This window comes from Dromaius novaehollandiae, chromosome 7, assembly GCF_036370855.1.
Source record: "Dromaius novaehollandiae isolate bDroNov1 chromosome 7, bDroNov1.hap1, whole genome shotgun sequence".
Taxonomy (NCBI): Eukaryota; Metazoa; Chordata; class Aves; order Casuariiformes; family Dromaiidae; genus Dromaius; species Dromaius novaehollandiae.
This window is the reverse complement of record NC_088104.1, coordinates 4,461,978-4,482,097: the sequence shown is the minus strand read 5'-3', so window position 1 is coordinate 4,482,097 and position 20,120 is coordinate 4,461,978. Positions and strand designations below refer to the sequence as shown.

The 20,120-nt window shown below is 41.9% G+C and overlaps 1 long non-coding RNA gene across 1 annotated transcript; it reads right to left on the bottom strand.

Moving 5' to 3' along the window:
* Nucleotides 1-353: 353 nt before the first annotated feature.
* LOC135328957 (uncharacterized) lies at nt 354-11,882 on the bottom strand. The gene is made up of 4 exons (XR_010390086.1): nt 11,819-11,882; nt 9,574-9,919; nt 7,589-8,480; nt 354-926 (listed from the first exon to the last, which is right to left on the bottom strand). It is a non-coding gene; the product is annotated as an uncharacterized LOC135328957 (long non-coding RNA).
* Nucleotides 11,883-20,120: the final 8,238 nt, after the last annotated feature.

Sequence of the window (20,120 nt, the reverse complement as noted above, 5' to 3'; positions counted from 1 at the left end):
ATGCCAAACCTATCCGTGGTCTAGGCAGCAGGAATGCTTTTAGATGTCAGGAACAAAAGCAGGAAAGGAGCTGGGTTGGCCAGGACATGTTTTGCCTGTATAGTGCATCTTGTTGGCTGGCCTGAATCTCAACATTATTAAGCAGTTTGGGCTGGAGCATCATTATGCCCCATGAAGAATTTAAGGAAGATCTTGACTTGAGTGTATTGCAAGAGGAGTCATGCTGTGCCATTCGGTACAAAAATATAATCAGTCTTATGCCACTGGCACGTTCAAACACCTAGTGGGATATGCCGGGCATCAGCGTTCAAGGTTTTATATAAGGTAACAGCTGCTTTGGTCAGGCAGTTAATTAAATGTGTTAATTTTCCATACAACCAACAGTAGTGACAACAGATCAAAATGGGATTTTATGACATTTCAGGGTTCCCTTATGTGATCATGACGATGGATTGCACCCACATCATCTTTCACATCCCTTCACAGAACGATGCTGCCTTTCCCCTCTGGAAACAGCTTCATTCTTCCGCTCTGCAAACAGCGCGATGGCAGCGCTTCGGTATCGCTCACGAAGCATTGCCAGTCGTTCCCACGCCAGTCTCAAAAAGCTGTTTGGGCTTATTCCCGTGCTGATGTTGGTTTAGACAGAATACGTGGCAATTCATTTACGAGGCAAAAGTAGTCTTGATTTTCTCCCTCCTGTCTTTCACACATTTCTTATTAGAAATTTTTAATGAGTGGATACATAGAACTGAAATAAAATGGTATGATACTTCTGAATAGATACAGCATTCTTCAGATATAGAACTACCAAAAATTATTTCCTTGTTCTTGATAGTTTGGTAGTTGCACAACATTGCAAGATGCCAGGTTCAGCCTTTTCTGTACTTTGCTGTTTTCATGCCATGGTAATAACTCATATGCATCTACAAAGAGAACGTAAATGGGCATAACACGTGTAAAGGACTAGAAGAACATATTTAGAAATCAGGGTTCACAACTATGCAGTATGAATAATATAGATGAACTGTACTAGTTTCCTCCCCATCAAATGGGTAATACAGTGTGAAGAAATGTGGAAGAAATGTAAAACACCAAGTTAAGCATATAAAGACTGACCAAAAAATGAGTCATACTCCCACGCTTTTGGCTCACAATTTGAAATATTTGTTTTTAGTTGATTGGGTAGCCAGTAAAAGTATATAGTAATCTTTGTTTGAATTTGATCTGTCACTTTCTTTGATGGGTGACAATGATTTTGTGACATATGTCATGTTGTGTCACATCATTCAAAATACATTAAGTCATGCTCTATCCCATCATTTCTAAAGGCAACAATGCTATTGAACATGACGTGACATGACGAGATATAACGCAACTCAACAGCTGAAAAATTAAAGGGAAAGTTTTGTAGGTGTGACATGGATACCAGAAATTGCATTTTAATGAAACTTAAGAATATCCCAGGAGCTAAGTTTTTGAAAGCTACAATACACTGTAGAATATCTGCAAGGTAGGAAATGCGTGCCAGAGCAGAACATTTGAATGTGAATCAACATCATCATTTATTTGTTTTCCACAGGTAAATTGACTGATTTCTGTCTTTAAGAAGATGAGCTCGGAATGACTCTGTGCAGAGAGGCTGTAGATAGATGCAATAATCACGATCAGAGCTTGTGATTAGGCTTGGTGATACAAATTAGTTCTTCAGGAAGAACTTGTTGGAAAGATGAGCCTTATATTATGCCTGAAATGTGACAAGACAGACACTGCCTCTGATCTGAAAGGCTGTACGTCTGTATGTGTTGTAGAATACTTAAAATTTCTGAACCATCAGGGGATGTCCTCAGTAGAAAACATTACAGTAAGTCACCCTTTAACTGGATGCAGTCTTCTAAGTCACTCAAAATAAGGATGGCTGTAATGTATGAGAGCTTTGCTCTTTTTTCCTAAAGATTATCTCATTCTCTGCCTTATGATTACCAGGAGCACAGTGGTAGTGTTGTATATTGTGTCATGATGTTATTTACTCCTATTGACCGCAATGAAGCTATACCTATTCACACAAGCAAAGACCCTTGGGCTAGATCTATAGAGGGATATCTCCATTTAAACAGCAACTGCAGCACTGAAGCACAAAAACGTGAAGTCCCCTGATCAGCTGAAGCTTCCTCTTGAATAATCCAAAATTCCTTAACCACTCAGATTGCTCCATAGAGGTTTTTCAGGTCTTCTTTTTCTGTAGGTCTTCACCTACAAAACTTGTGTCCTTCAGTTGTAAACACAACCGAGTATTGTATGCTTGGTAGCATTACACAGTGCCGTATCTACACCCAGTTGATCAGAGACTCACCAATCATTACATTTCCAACACTGTTTTTGCCTGTGGAGCCTATGAACACGGTTTATCTCAGAGCTCTGGATACTGTAAAATCGGAGATGGAAGCTGAAGATGACCCACACTGAAATCCTATCTTACCTGTCTGACTTGTGGCAGTGACCTGAATGTAGGTCTCCCATTTCCTAAGATAAGGTATTTATTCCTGAGAAGATACACTATGGATTATTTCTTCTTGAAGTTGATCCTGTTTTGTTACTTTCAGACTTTCATTGGAACCTCTTCTGTTCGGTATTCTAACCAAAAAATGATATAATCCTTATACCCCTGTGAATATGGCACAACTTCAGGAGGAGAAGCTGTGTCAGAATACCCCATTATCCAGGAATTGCATGTGGGAAAAGAGGAGGAAGGCCTCAGGCTTCAGTCACCAGCTCTTAGGTGTGTTTTTAACCATGGGACACCGCAAACGAGGCCACCAGGATGACACCGTCTCATGTGAGCAAGACCTGACATGACAGGAGTGCTTCCCTCCCCGAAACACTGCTCATGGCTCCGAATCCAAAGAGCAAGATGGACTGAACTTTTTGAAACTGGAAGAATTTTGGCACCACGCTCTTTCAGAATTTCCTATTGACTAGCTTCTTGCATATCTTCAATGCCCATTCTTTAGGCCTAATTATCCCTGTTAATTGCCTTGGAAGACATCTCATATCCTTGATGTCTGTAGTTTCCGCTATGTGCTGAGGCCCCTAAGAACTGAGCTGAGCTGTAGCTCCTGTCCCCCTTTCTTTTGCGACTTTTTCCACAGAAGAAAACTGCAGTTTTCCACTTACCCTTTCAAAATGATGCTAAGTAATTTACGGGCTGACTTTCTTAAGGTTCTTCCATCTTTGCTGTATATACCAAAGAGAAAATTGTGTAAATTCTCATTTTATTACCACACCTGCTGGGAATCACTCTTACAACTGAGGTGTGAAAAATGTGGCTGTACTATACCTAGCAAGGAACGCATATATACCAGCCTAGACGTAAGTGCATCACTGCTGCTATAAAACAGACACAACTACTTCGGTGACACTCACTGTTACTGTACGTTGACAAGTTCCCATTTAATTTACTACATATGGTTCTATGTCTCCATAGCTACTCTCGTGAATTCATTATTCATTAAATAAGTGATGAATTTACTCAAATATTGCAGCCACATGGCCGACACAAATGCATTCTAATATTATTAACACGTTGCCAACTTGCAACTCTTCGAAGTCTGAGTAAATGTTTTGACAAGAAGAGGCAGCAAGAACAAATAAGTAGTAGCAGTCTAGATGAAGTTCAGCCATAGTTCTAACAGCTTTAAAGTCTTAACAGTGTTTTCACTGGGGCAGTACCAGATAAATTGCTCTTATGTGTGCATACAAGAGACTAAAATTCCTTTGAAAGTTTATAATTTCTCATGGGAAAACACAACATAAAAGTTACTTTTACTCATAGAAAAACAACACCATATTTTCCTGTCAACCTTTGCTGTTGGGAATTTCAAACTTTTTGCATTTTTTCCCTGTGATTCTTTGTCGACCCAAGGGACAGGCGTTTACAACATAATTTACTTTCGGCGTGTCTCTGTAAATCATTGTAATACTCTCTATGGCTAGTGAAAAAAAAAAGAACGAACGCTCTCAATTTGGACTGACAAACCACTTTTCCGAGCCTTCTGCAGCAAACCAAAAATCCCCCATTTCAGAAGGGCAACGCTGACATGGAGAGAAGCACAAAAGGAATGTATTTTACGAGGGCTTTATATGAACGTTTCTATTTAGGGGTGGCAGTATTTACTGGGAAATATTTATTGAACTGTATTTACGTGCAGTAAAATATACAGAACGTGTGGAGTATAAAATGTCTCTCGGTGGCAGGCTTTGCGGTGTGAAGGAGAAAACATTGATGTTTCAGTTTTGGAGACAGCAGTATTTTTTTTTTTCCTCAGTGTTATTAAGGCCTGTTGTTGTCACTGTTGTTGTACACGCTGAACAGTGTTGTCTTGCATTAGGCAATTTAAACATAGCCTCCCATAAAAAAAGCTGGAAACCTGTAGAGCCTTTCAGGCTCACTTTTTGAGACTGCTGCTAATATCAAGGCTCATTCAGTTTTACATTAGAACTTGATGACTTGCACATTGGTTGAACCTTCACCTTTTACAACCTTAATGGGGATTTATTAGCTATTTCACAGTGTGTAAATTTGAATCTAGGTCAGATGAGGAAGAAAAATAGGGCAAATCTGGGCCTTAAGTATAACCTGCGTATAATATATCAGGATAAAAAAAAAGGTGCAAAATTAAACAGATGATTAAAAGTGTCTAGAGCAGTCAGAGTTTGAAAAAAGAGCTTGATAAATTAGGGGTGTATGTAGTTTTCTTGAGTTCAAACTCAGGTGACTGGCAAAAGTCTGGTTTCCACACAAATTCAGCAGATTAAGGAGTTAAAATAGCTTGTTAACCTGTTTCTGCTAACTGCTCGCAAGAGGAAATGTAACACAGGTGTGTTTGATATTCACAAGATTAAAGCTTTTGTCCACCATCAAATGTTCACCACATTAAAGCTGTTTTAATGAGGTATTGGAAGATAATGAATGTAAGCCTCTAATTCACTGCAGAAGACACAGCTTGACCCTGTTTTGACCTTGCTGCAGCCAGGTATCTAAAACAACATATTAGCCACACTTAGACCAGAAGATGTGTGTGTGTGCGTAAAATGAAATGGCCACTACCTGCCCCAGCTCCCATCGGCCAAAAATGCGGCAGGTTCAGGTGCCTGAACTGTTCTGCTCAATACCCTGGAAATCTCACGTCAAGTATTCCCATCTCGATGGCAACCATCCCTTACCTACAACGTAGTGTCTAGGAGAAGGAAGGGTTTTTTTACAGTGTGTGCGCACAGGGAGTGGGTAGGGAAAGAAATGGGTGCAAATTAATGTTATCGCTCAGTAATTATTCTTCCTAATACTTAGGAGATGTTTAGAAAGTCAACAGCTAGAGTAAGCAAAGGTCTGAAAGGTTTTTCTGGTTCACCCAGTCATTTGTCTAGTGTGTGGTGGATCCACGTTCCTGCTAAGCCAAGGTATGCTGCCTGTTTAGTTATTCTTAATATAATAAGCTCTAAATAAAAATAAAATAAAGATCCTGAAAGGTTCTCCAAACCAGATTTATTTTGGCATGCGTATGCAGGAAACTATGTACTGTAGCAAGTTTTAAATACTGTATTTGGACACTAATTCTCAACTGCCGTCATCAGTTTGCTGACAGCCATCTGCTTGGACCCTGCTCCTTCCTCCCGTTCAGCACCGTTAAAGTAAAATATTGACAGAAACAACTTCTGCAGCAAAAGTGGAAAAGTTAATAACATAACTGAAGTCACACAGCATTTTTCTCTAATGTTCTGGAGCTCTCCGACAATTTTGTTTTACTCATATCCTAATTTAGAAGTGTCCCACCCTCTTAAAAATAGGAGTTTATGTAGCCAGCTATCTTTAGATGACAGAGGTTATCAAGGAGAAATCTATAGCCATAAGTACCCGGCAGATAGTTCACGTGACTCGCTTCTAATGAGCGATATACGTGCTCCCTAGATAGGCTGACATCCTGGGAGGTGGTTGTCAGTCCCGGGAAAAGAAGCTGTCGCCGTGCAGTTGTCGCTGTGGCTGAAGAAAGCCGCAATGGCACATGCAGCAGATTGGTGTAATCCCGGTTTACGTGAGGAAGCGTTTAGTACAGCGACCTAGAGATCTCGTACGATCCCTGACATCGCACCCGCCGCAGCCCGCCGGCTCTGCAATGCTGGAGAGCATCTTGGTGTTTCTCACACTCTGCAAAGACCCTGAGCTTTGCTGCACTCGGGTTTTCCTCCGCTGTGCAGTACATGTCTTGTGATGCTCACCATCTTAATGCATCTGAGCAATGTCACTTTAGCACAAAGCAAGCTCTACCTTCAGTTCTTAGCACAAAATGGCATTAAAGCTCTTGCACAGGTCATAGGGCTATGCACAATAGATGACTTTGCCACTAATTATTAAAAAAAATAAAAAAGGTAAGCATGCGCTCACACACACACAAATCCAGATATACGTTCACATAAATAATTCATTTATCATACCTATTTATAATACATGATTCTTTTATATTTTATGGTGATATCATTACTGTTTGTAGATTTACATCTGTTATTAAATTCAGCACACAACAAAACACTATACTATAGAAATATATAGCCCTACAAACTGAGTCAGGACTTCTAAACCAAGTAGTCTTACTGTCTGCAATATTCCTTTCTAAATTGTGCCATTACATCCCACAAATTGACTTGCAGTGAAAGATCATTTCTTTTTATTCTCTTACAGCTTTGCAGTAGAAAGGGGGAAAGAGTCTATCCTATAAGGAACAATGCAATAGTTCTCACCCTGGACACTCTACAACATGCTTCTATGGCCCCAATTCTGCAAATATATAGACATCAAACATGAAGTCAGCCCTGAGAGTAGATGGGTGTGTTTACTATTTTGAGGGCATCAGCAGGGAAACAGTAGATTTCGTGCAAAGAAGTAAAGTCTTTGGGCCGATCAAAAAAAAAAAATCTAAAAAAATCTAGTTTCCAAGTGAAAAATTTGAGTCCAAATTTGAATCCAGAGGGGATAACGAAGTTAAAAATTCTTTGCTTGTGAAGATAATGTCTCATTGTCAAACCCAATGTTTACAAACGAGAACATTCCAGTTTTCAGGAAGTGTTTTTAATATTTGCACTGATTTTTCTTCCTGCAGAATAGAAATAAATAAGTCTGGTTTGAACCAGATTTACTCTCCCCCTTGCAGAACCGTGAACTCCCGGACCCTTGATGATACCATTTTACGGTTGCTGCTATCCAAGCTGCCAGCCATGCCCACCGCTGCCACCAGTTCCTCCCTGCTGGTGAGCACCAGGACAAGTAGAGCGTTGCTCCTGGTTGGCCCCCCTCCAGCATCTGCACAACAAAGTTGGCATCAGTGCAGCTGGGAGACATCCCAGATTGCTTCTCAAAACAGAAGTCTGGATGGTTAAAACCCCTAGTGGGGACAAGGGCCTGTATCAGGAGACTGCTCAGGGGACTGCTGCTCCCTGGTCATGCAAAGCCTCATCCCCGTCCTCCGCTTGGTCTGTCACAGACCACCACCACCACCACAGACACATGCACACACACAACATCTACAGCGTTACTTACCCCTCTGATTTGGCCCAGATACTCCCAGTGGACGTGTCTTTGGTTTCATAGCAGCCCCTTCATGGAGGAGAGCTGCTTTGCGTAGGTGGGTAGAGCAAGAGCCGCCTGCCCTCCCTCGCTGCCTGTCCTTCCTGACTGGCCCCTGCTCGTGCATGCATACGTGCTTCAGCCACGTGTGCTCTCCGGCCAGGTCGCCTCTCACAGCATCCCCCTGAGACGGTGCATGGACTTCCAGCTCTCCTGGCTTTTTGCACAAGCTCGGCACGTCACTGCACAGGCGTGCAAGGTAAATGCTGAATGCCCTCACTTCTGAGCAGGAAGGTGGACGACTTCCCCTCTCCTCTCTCTCACACATACCTTCCCCGTTTGCACCACTTCCTCACTGACTTTGGGCCAATCTCCCCCTTCCCTGGCAAACCTAGTTTAAAGTAGTCCTTATTTGGGTTAACAAGTCTGTTTGCGCAAAATTCTTCTGCCCGTGTTTGTCAGGTGGATTCCAGCTGTTCCTACTGGCCCCTTTTCTTCCTCAAAAGGGGGTGCCACGATCAAATAAGTCAAAACCTTTATGGAGACAGTCAGGTATTAGTCTGCAGGATGCATCTGCTCGCACCAAGACCTTTCTTCTTGACCAGAGGTTTGAGGAGAACACCTTTTGGGTCACTAGCATCTCACCCAGAGGCCTGTAGGCAGCTTTGATCTGCTCAGGGTTTGCCTTGACTGTGTCACCAGCGTTCATCTAGCAGGGGACCAGTGCCCCCCTCCTGAGAAGTCGTGCTGCTTCCCTGCTTCTGCGTTGCTTTCACTGCACCGTCCTTCCTCTTTGTCGTCACAGGGCTTTGGCTCCTGCCTCTGCAGCGTCTCTTCGAGGGCCCTGTTGGCCCGTTCCTCACCCCTAAAGGAAAGACTAATCATGGATCAAGAAGGGAGACAACTCCGGTTCTAAACCGCTTAGCTAGACGTTGCCATTCCACACTACCTTAAACAAAAAGCAATAGCTTTTTACCCTTAAGTAGTTTCTAGCCCAAAAGGTAGGAGTTACTAAGAAAATGTAAGTGGTTTTAAACAGCCTGGCACATCTGTGGTGGGCACGGCCTGCCAGCCTTATCAGTCTGCCTTGCGTGTTCGCTTTCATGGTCTGTGGCGGTAGGTGCTGAGGCATCCCCAGCAAGCCGCAGACACAAACCACATAAAAGGGATTGAAGATGCGATTGGGAGAGGGGTGAGGAAGTGTTCCTGTGGATGTTCTTCTTAGGTACATCTACTAGCATCTTCTGCACATGGCTATAAGTTTCCAGAAGTGCCTTTAGACATTTCTGGGTATTTTCCAAAAAGCGGGAAGTGTCAGCAAACCAAAAGCAGGGAAAAGTACTAAAACAGAGCTATGGGGAAAAAAAATGAAGCACAGTGGAAAGACCTTGCAAAGATATACAAGATGCCCACTACAGCTTTGCTGCCTCCCTGCACATCGATGGAAGGCTAAAGTCCCTAATGCACTGAATACACAAAGGGAACAACTCTTTCCCAATTAAAAGCCCTAATAAACAGTGTAGCATTTTAGCTCTACAAATACAGTTAGGGTGCCTTTTTGTTGTCGGGATTTCTTTTGTACTCAAAGTAACATTCTATTGGGCTGAAGGTCGAGGAGGGAGATTGTGAAATTAATTTTAATAACCATGTAAGAACTGTTTTGAGCTAAATACCACATTTTTAACTTGCAAAGAAAAGTATGAAAAGGACTATAAGGACCAAAAAAGCATAGGAGCGATGGATGCCACACTGTGAGTTATTTTGTTTTTGCAACATCTCTAATGCAGATGATGAACAATAAGGTTTCCTAAGCTTTTAATTCTTGACATAGGAGAGACTAACTTCTTACGGACTTACTGAAGTGTTTATAGGACATAAATAAACGTTCAGAATGGGGGTTAACAACCTGATTAAGTCTTCCAGGTAAATAACACAATAAAGAGGTTAAAACATCATACTTTTCAGATATTAAAAGAAGGAAATCCGTAGAGCATCTTCTACACATGTCCGGTTAAGGAAGACTTTGTTGCCCATTGTGGTGCGGTGAAGCCTGGGCGCTCCGCACCCGTCTCCATCGTTAAGGGCTGGTCACCGGCGATGCCGTACGTGACTCGCGGTGCTCGGTGCTCCCAGGGGCCCGGCCAGCACGGCTGCTGTCAGCGCCGCGGCCCAGCGCCGACGTGTCAGATCCGCCCCACGCCGCCTCTCCGGTGGCAGGAGACATTCGTCAACATCTTATTGCGACTGACGCCTGCCGGGGGAATTTCTCGCTGTAAAATTGTGGCCACAAGTCCAATCAAAAAGCTGCAAAAGAAGAGGAAAATCGGTAAAGATTTTATATATTTATATATAAAAATATATATATGTATATCTCATGGAAGAGTAATATATTAATACAAACTATTTCTTCGTGCAGCATCTTAGATGCCAGCATTTAAGTCATATAAATCTTTGAAGTTGACAATTGACAGCACTAGAGAATCTGCAGTATTTCTGCTAGTAAAGCCTAGTAAAATAGACTATATATAATTCTGACAAACCAAATTCCTCCCTCTGACGCAGATACAATGTGAATGTGCAAGCAGTTTTGCATTGCCATCTCTAATCGTAAGGTCACACCTCTCTTTAATGAGTTTCCTAAAAGTTTATAGTAAGTTTCCTCGGTGACACAGGTAGGGTTTCATTCACCTCCAGCTGGGGCTGTCATTATAAGAGGATGGGGTTCCACTTTCTGATTGATGAAAATTATAATTACGTACAGATAAAGGAGAGAGAGAGAGAGAGAGAGAGAGATATGTTTCCATGTTACTTTAAACAAAGAAGAGTTAAGGCCTTATCTTAACTATGCATTGGCACTGCAATGCGAAATGGTCATGCAAAATTAATTTTTAATGTGTTCAATTTATATTAAAAATTTCTGCAAGTGTGTGAATTTTTTTTCTAAGGCTGGAGTGCTACTTCATTTACAATATTCCCTGAAGGTGTTTTTTTTTTTAAAGAGACTCTTAAACTGAAGCCATTTTAAGGGTTTTATGAGACATTATGTGAGCTTTCATATGCAAGTTAGTCGTTAAGTACCAGATATTATATTCTGTAATATGCTTAAGTGATATTAGAGGCTGTATATAGCCTGCAGTAATGGCTATTGCTGCTTTTTTAATTTATCAAGAAAATGTTGCTTAAATAAGGAGCAAATCAGTGCTTGGGTGTAGAAAATATAAATGTGAAGGAAGTAACAGTATTGTTGCAATGTACTTTGTACTCCTGGCTTCACTAAGAAGTAAAAACAGCGTCTACCTTCTCCTGCTCCTATTGACACCCATGGCGAGTCCTATATACACGGTGCTGGAGGTATGCAAAAAGAGAAAATCGCCCTGAGAATTATTGAACAATATGTGACCACTGCTCCTCAGTACTTCTTGAGGATGAATATTATGCCTCCGGTAACTGGGTTTTTTTGTATGATTCTTGGCATTCAAACAAAGTAGCATCTCACATTTGGACTTAAACCAGTGAAGTCTTTGAATGTTCAGCCTACAAAGGGAAATGTTTTTGTTAAGCTGGATTCATTGGTCAAGCTGTAAAAGCTAGGATAAAAAAAACTCACATGGTGAACAAACTTGCTATTTTTCTTTTTTTTTTTTCCTCTTGTTTAAGAGTCAGGGAAAAAAAACTTTAAGCTGACAAGCTTGTGCAAATGTAAAAGTAAAGTCACTTGACTTGACTTTTGAATGTGCCTCTTGCTCCATATTCTGACACAGAAGCAAAGCTCTTCTGCAGTTGCGCTGCTGAGAAGTAGGAAGCAGGCATATTTTATCCTGACAACCCTGAGCAATGCTACCTTATTTTGGCCGCATAATCCCCCACCTCCCACCCACCCCAAGCTCTGCTTGGAGCCCCAACCAGACCACAAACTGTATTCGAGTTAAAATACTCCTTCTCCCCTAACCACTGACAACTCGCCCGTGCCCAGCTGCAGACTCCCACTTTCATGCAGAGTAATGATTGAAGAAACGTATTTTTTAAATGAAAAAAAATCATCTTTTCCATTTTCTTTCCCTCTCCCAGCTGCTGATTCCCACCCTGATTCCTGTTTTGGAGCTGTGATTAATACAAATGTTTTAAAAAAAATGAAATAAGAATCACATCATCTCTCTCTCTCTCTTTCTCCCCTCCTCCTCCCCCCTTCCCGTCCCTTCTCACAGCTGCGGGTTCTCACTCCTCCTTCCCGTCGCCATCGCCGTCGCTCCTGCTCTCCTCCCTCCCCCCGGCTCGCTTAAATATTTCAGAGAAAAGTAATCCAGCTTCATCCAGGGCTTTACGGCCCTGCCTCTCCTCCCGTCTGCGCTGGTTTTAACTTGGGAAGAACGAGGCCCTCGGCACGCGGGAACCGGCCCCGTTAACGACCCCCCTTGCAAACGAGCGTCAAGTTGAGCGCCGAATGGGCAACCTGCACCCAAGCGCGCGCCGACGGAGGGATTAGGAGACCCCGCGTCGGGCAGCAGCGCTGCGGGAGGTGCGGGGCCCCGCGCTCCAGTGCCAGGCGGTGGCAGCCCGGGATGAGCATCCCCGTGGTGCCCGCACCAGGTCCCCGAGATGCTCCAGGGGCTAAGCCCACCCTGGACCTCGGTGGCCCAGAGGGACCTTGCTGGCGGCGAGGACGGGCTGAGCGCCGGGAGCCAGGGCAGCGCGGGGCGAGCCCGCGTTCCCTCGTGGGGGAAAGCCTCTCATGGCCTTTCCCTTCACTGCTTATGACTACTGCGAATTCCCTCAGTGGGCCCAAATCCTGGCCCAACTCTCCCGAGTCTACAGTAGCTATCAGAAAAGCTGTGTACTCACCAGATGAGAAAATTTTCCTCCTTTCATCACAAAATTCTCCTTGATGACTCCCAAGGCTAAGGAGGAGGAAAACACAGTGTTCTCAGCTAGAAATATGGTAATTTGGGGTGTCTATAGCCCATAGGTTCTTGTGATTGGAGGACGAGCTACAGCTGTGATCTGCTCATCGCGGCCTCTTGCAGGTGACAGGCTTGTGCGTTTCTCTGTGTAGATTCCCAAAATGCATTCCCATCTCGTCCACGTGAGCAAGTCACCGTGCTGCCGGGCTTCAAACACATCTCGGTTTGACCCTTTCCGTGGAATATTCCCAGGGAGCTGAGAGGGCCCATGTGGTCGAAGGGTGATGAGGATTTTCTACGGTCACCAGCCTAGGTCCTGCAAAGCAGAGCTTGACCTGCCTTCAGCCACGATAGCCAGCACAGGCATCTGCCTCTCTTCTCCCTCCACCCTTCACATGCACACACAAAGCCTCACCACATTAATAAAGACATTTTCCCATTCGTTACCGGATTAGGCACATGCCTTTATGTCTATTTTGCATGTAGTATCTATGCATGTTTGTGCACACGTACTACTCATGTGTGGTAATGTGCCTTCCCATAATTGCATACAAACAGATGTTTATATATAGAATCCATATTACAAATTTAAATCAATAGAGGAACATAAATCTGAATAAATCACAGCTAAGCTGCAGCTTAAAATAAACATTCTGGAAAAAATAAGCAAATAAACTTTTTTTTTTGGCAGAATGTTTATTTATTTAACAACAGCGATGCAGTTGCTTACACTTTCTACAAATGTTTTATCTCTTCTTCCTCCGCACCTGTCCCTGAGTGAATAGAGCCACATCTGTCTCATCTTGGCATAACAAGTACACATCTACATCTGTGAAAGATGATTCCATTTTTGAAGGAAACACTGTCTACTTTTACACTCCTGCAGTCTGCTAGAAATTATTACACAATGGATTTTGTGTCTTGCAGGAAGGCTTCTAAATAGTGAATAGCGAGTTTGGAAATGATACAACAAAAGTAATGTCCTACTTTAACAAACAGATAGAGAGATATAGATATAAATATATGTTTATTCTAAACTTTGCAGATAAGCTAGACTCACTGATTAATGCTACCTTCAATTTAGTGTTGCTAGCATAGCGGCCTCTCATGTAAAAAGATCAGGAAATAGGAGCTGTGGAGTACAGTAATTGGATATAGAAGCTTGCACTCGTCAGCTGCTGAGTCAAAGCCTAGATGAAGTTGGTAGCGACTAAAAAAATTATTTGACAGTTGTTCAGTAGCGCATAGGAAACAAGCAAAGGGTCTCTTAGTTTGGAAAGGGCAACCGTGCCAAAAACATTGTTTGTCAGCAAAAGAGGCCCGGAGAAGGAGTGGTCCCAAAAGCTCGCTCCCGGAGAGCCCACTCTTGCATGCGACAGTGTCCACATCCAGCACGTGATGTCTCCGTGCCATGTCCATCTCCCTCGCCCTGTGGGTCCCACGCTGGTGGCCGCTTGGCTCGTCCCAGCCCACGTGCAGCCTCTGGTTATACTGTACCCACTAGCAGCAGCTCAGTAAGCAGACGAAGAGGTAAGCTTTGGCTGATATAGTTAAGGGCTAAATGAGGTAATAGCCAAAAAAGTCTCGGTCTGCATCTCCAGCGATACTGAACTGATGAGCAGCAGTTGCATTATGCACATCTTTTATGGGGGCTGGCTATCAAAGGCAAAGTAAAAATAAAGGTTAAAGTACTCTGAAGCTCCTCTTTCATGCTCGTATTTTTGTCCATCCATGGTACCTCCACCTTGCACAATGGTAGCTGTAGATATGTAGCCATAAAATCACTGTATTATGGTGGCTCATCCAGGCCCTCAGTGAAAACCCAACGCTGGCCAGAAAATAGTAACTCTGTCTAGGGAAAAAATATGCTCGTAGTAGAAGTTCCATTCACTGCTTTCCATCGCTTCCTTGCCATTTTTCACCTTTTGCCAACCTGAAGAGCTGCGTCTTCCTTACTTTCTCACTGACTATCTGAGCGCTTTTCAACTAAAAAAAAAAAAAAAAAAAAAAAAAGGACAAATACAGAAGGGATACTATCCCTTTCAAAGAATGGCATTTATCTTTCCCTCTCAAATGTTTTGTTACGTCTTCTTCACTAGTTTGCACCACAGAGAGACAGTGGGAGCCCAAGAGCAAGATAGATTCATTCCCCTGTGAGCTCAAAACAAGCCAAAAAGTGCTCAGAAAAGAAATCATTAAGTGTTCATGAAATAGATTTCAGAAGTCAATTATTTTATTGGCAAAAGAAAGTCCTGATCAGAGCATGTTATTAATTGCAATTAATTTAATTATTTAAAACATACATTAAGATTTAATGAAAAAAAGTCATCCTGGTTCCTGTATCATGCTAGGACTGTTTGTATTCCAGGTGGCAGAAAGGGGCTTTAATGCTTCAATAACTGGAACTGATGATTTTCTTTTAAGGCAGGTATGGAGGGGAAAGCACAATCTATACTCAGCTGGACTGTCCTTCTCCACAGCATATTGATGTGCTGATGCACAAGTCTTGCATGCGATGATGCCAACCTTCTTTTTTGCAGTAGTTCATGTATAATCTTTAAACTTTCTCAAAATTAACTGCTTGGTTTGCCCATCCTTCCTTGGAAGTTCATGATTCAGATCTTCCTTTTTTTTTTTTTTTTTCCCCACCCCCGTCTCTGCCTTCTTCCAGACCTTTCCAACTCCCAACTGCTGGTCTATCTTCTATATTAAGCGCCCGAGTCGCTTGACAGTGCTATGTACTTTCACATGCACACACACACGCAAAACCAAGCAGTTTGAGGTATTTTCTACAATACAACACACGTACACTAACTTCAGATTCCTGGCCTTTCACTATCTTAGTGAATACTTTTATTATTTTCTTTGCACTTGGTTTTACTATTATTTTTAAAAGGGAGGGAAAACATCATTGACAGAGAGTTATATAATGTGTATTATTTACTTAATAGCTGTTCTGGTCTATCGGATAAATATATAGTCAGGCAGTTTTTAAAAACACGTATTACGTACCCAAGAGACCAGAGAGACTCTGACGAAGCTGTTCCAGTCTGTTGGGTAAATATGTATTTAGGCAATTTTTCAAAATACGTTAAAACTCCTTCAGTGCCATTCTGGTCGATTGGTTAAATATGTATTTAGGCTTTTTTTTTTAATGCCTTTTATGTAGCCGATAGATGGAAGAAACTGTAACTGCTAAATTTGTCTTTGTAATTTTTACCTAGGAGTGTCGTTTACGTTGCTCACCGTCTTCCAGACCTGCTCCCCGCGGTCGCAGAGCTGTGCGTTACAGGAACCGGCCCGGACAGCAGCAGCGTGAGCGATGGCCAGTGCAAACATTTCACATATGAGTAATACTGTGAATGAAATAATTAACCCTTCTGATCAGCACAGCCTTTCGTGCGCACAAAAAGTGACGCCGTACATGCCTTTTTCCTGCATTTGGCTCTATATCAGTGGCCTGACTTAGTTGCTGCTGTGCTATGCTGGTTAGATGGATGGATACTTTTAAAGCATCATTTTTAATATTTAGAGGCACAAAATGGCATTCTGAAGCCCTGCCAGCAATGCTGAGTTTGTTTATATGAGTCAATTTTAGCACGTGCTGAAGTATGAGCTAGATCAGGACTCAGCTAACATATTTCACTTTAAATACATGAAATTAAAAAAAAAACCTGGAGGTAATTTTTTTAATATTCTTCTAAACCAAAATCTTTCTAGGTGTTCAGGGTGATAGGAAAAGCCAATCTGAAGAAGGAGCTATAACATAAATTTCTGAAAATCTTAATGTAAAGCAGCTGTGACAGATGTTAACATACTGGGGTTCGTACAACTTTTGCTATATGTCAGCTGAAGATATATATTTACATGTAGATCTTTCTGACTGAGCCCTGATGACAAATTTGTACTGCGATAGAGGCAGGGCCTGGACTTAACACGGCGACTCAAGGAAGGTAAATGATGAACCTCTCCCAGGCCTCCTCCTATTAATCCATAGCTCTCAAGACAATTACATTTGCTCCATAGTTTTCTCATCTCCTTGCCTGCCCTTATGGATCAGGCATTTCTACTGAACGCCTGTTGTAAATTCATCCGAGTTTTATTGTTGTAAAAATAGAACTAAACAAATATCTTCTCCCTTTATCTCCACTGGATGAACTGACTGCGTACGGTCCATCCCTGTTTTATTCCTTAATGCTAAATTATTGCTCTCCTCATAATATTGAGACTGTTCACTCTGCAATGGTTTGCTTGTACAAGTAATAGAGCTCACATCCATCCCATTACCTTATAGGAGCCCTGCGATACCTGTAGTGGTAAGTCACAACCACAAAATCCGCCTGAAAAGAAATAATCCTTATTGGTTGGTCAGTTCTGACTTCATTTGTTTTGCAGAAATTTCGGATAGGCTATTAGAATTCTTACCAATTCTCATTCTATTGTATTGCTCTTTTTTGTGTGTTTGTTTTCCTTTAATTACATTTTAAGAAAATTATTTTGAGTATTTCCCTCAAAATTATTTGGAAAGCTTCAATTACATGAGCTAAGTAGTACCCACTATGGAGAAAGAAAAAACAAGAAAACAGGACTGGAAAATGGGGGATACGTGTGCATGCACACACATGCACATGTCCAAGGACAGGTATAGCTACAGGTATAGATGGAAATGAAAATTTGGTGGGCTGTATACCTACTAAATAGGCATATACTAACCTACAAATATTCTTGTTGAACTCAGCGGGGCTATTCCTGTGCTAAAAATTAAGCAAAATGTAAGCTTTTACAGATTGGAGTAAAATGATGTCACCATTTCAAGTCAGTCAACTGTTTTTCACGAATGCAAGTTTAATTCAGAGGATTTCTTTTAAAAAAACAAACATGGGAAAATATTGATAAGGGCTCTGATAAGAATATTGATAAATAAAAATGTTGGTAGGGACTCTGAATAAATTTGATGAGTTATTGCCAAAATCCATAACTTTATTAATCCAAATTAATTATTAGACCAGCTGTAATGCTAGTATAAAAATAACAGCACATTTGAAGTGATGCTATGTCACTCACATAATTTCATAAACAATGATCAAATCCCATCAGAATAAAAAACATCTTGTCTGTCAAACATTATGAGATGCTTTCCAGATCCACCAGTGTAGCCAGGCCTTCCCATTAATCAGCACTGTATAGTTTTGTCTTTTTTTTTTCTTTTCGAACGGTTGGGCCGAAGGCTGGGAGATGCTCTCGGCAGGAACTGCTGCTGTGTAACATACTCAGGCTTGAAACGCAACTCTATTTTTATAATACAAGGATCCCTGCTGGCTTAGGGGAGCGCTCTCAGGTACTGTGTCCAGAGCCGGATGTCGAGCTTATGCTGTAGAAAGGGTAAAATTCCATTTTTTATTAATATTCCAGTTTGTTGGACTTGGCAGGGGCCAAGTGTGTTTTTTCACCAGCTTACTTCATAAGTTATTGGTGAGGTTTTCGTTTTCAAAGGATACTCATGCCTTGCCAGGCGAAATGTGGGTAAACTGTAACCAGAGCTTCTGAAATAGCTCTGCCAAACTACTTCACCCCGGCCTATTTAACCATGTTCATGGTCCGCTCTTAAGTAAAAAATGAACTTATGCATTTTTCTACCAAAACTATTGCTGAGACAAAGTGCTTTAATGCACTAAAAAATAAAAATAAAGCGTTAAATATACATATTATCTATCTTTAGCATATGCAAAATATATAAAGAAACAGGCACTATTGTACCATAGCCCGGAGGACTCTGCTTGTACCGTGTGTGCCTGGCAGTAACTACACAGTGGATAGGATGCTGGGTTACCTACTACAGGCGTAATCTGGTTTGGCAATTTCAGTGGTCCTAAGAATCTTCTTATTGTAACAAAATGTGTGACAACCTTGTGATGGGCACAAATGGGGGCTAAGATCAGACCACCACACCCAATTACTTTAGATTAAACAAAAATGTGATTTCTCTATAGTCAAAGAATACTGGAGATTTCATCAAAGCTATCAGCACCCATCTCTTCACAATCTCTACTAGGATCATTTTTTCCCTCAGCATTGATCTACTATAAAACTGAAAATTAATTTAAAGGAGGATAAATCTTCAAATATTTATGCCTGAATATATGCATGTGCAAGACATAGACTGAGAGCCAACAGCTTGTTGCTGTAGTCTGGATGAGCCTTGAACTGAGGGCATGACCCGCATCCCATAAAAGTTGAAGACAACCTTTTCCTGGCTTCAGTGGGCATCCGATTAGGCCCAGGTTTCAAGCCCTCCTTCCAGAATTGTACCCACACACGTCTTCTTCATGCACTTCTTCCTGTTGCAAAACGAGTTGTTGCCTCCTTCGCCTGGAAAAATTGTGCGTACAGCTGTCTGGTTTGCGTAGGCGTCCTCTGGTCAAAAGCAACTGAAGCTGGTGTGTAAACAGAGAAGGGAAGGGGGAAATGCATGTGGATTTGGAGGTGCAGGTAAATGTCCATGGACACAGAAGAGAGCTAAAACATCAGGCTGCACATTTGTTAACTTAAATAGTACCCAGCCTCATACCACAGGCATTTACATTCTTCCATGAGATATTAACTGAACTCGATACCATAAATCTGATTGATAAAAAAGTTGATCTCTTCTAGCCAGCTGGACCCTGGCCACCTCTGTGTTCAGTCACCAGCTGCAAGAGAAAATGAAGGTGCTACGAAATACCTGAGTCCACAAGTCTTAATGCATTGACTTTCCCTTACAAAACACACACCAACCAGATCCAGGGTCTCCTTTGCCTTTGAAATATGAGTCTTTTTGCCTCAGTCTGCTCTGGAAACCACTCGCAAACCGAAATAGATATTGCATGTTACCATTAAATCTCGTAGTTTTGCTGTTTTTATCTGACCTTTGCAATGCAGCAGTGGAAGCGAAGAATCCCCCTCAGGATTTCCTCAGATTTCTCTTGCTGGGAAAAAGAAAGAAAGAAAAGTCACAAAAAAACACGAATGTCTTCACCAGCAGCCCACTGTGCTCAGCAATGTCACTCCTGGGAAGACCAGGGGGAAGGGTATCGCGATGAATTGTGCCCTGGATATACAGAAATGTTTTAAGTTGTGAGTGGACCTCTGGGGAGTTAAAAATGAATACTGTTTTTTTTTGATCTTACACTGTATTTTTCAAACAAACTTAATATGTAGTGAGACTAATCCCTTATAACACCAAACTTGAAATACCTTTTAGGATTGTTAGTGAGTATACGTGTATGAGAAACAGGCTATCAGACTAAGGTTGACTGGTTTGAAATTAAGTGACATTGTTTTCAAATACTTTCAGACTCCCTCATTTCATTTTTATCTACATCTAACCACTCAAAAAAAAAAAGGGGGGGGGGGTGATAGGCACATTCATATGATATATGAGAATTTAAGTATTTGTCTCTCTAAAATGTGAGTTTCCCTGTTTGTGAGAAATTTTCTTACTGGGAAGGGTTCCAAAAACCCCCAAACGCAGCTTCGTGGAGTTTTCTCAACTCTTGTATTTTGTTCCCTCTCCACACCTCTTCCCTGGCGCGTAGAGGCACATCTGTCTGTTTTCTGCCTTATCAAGC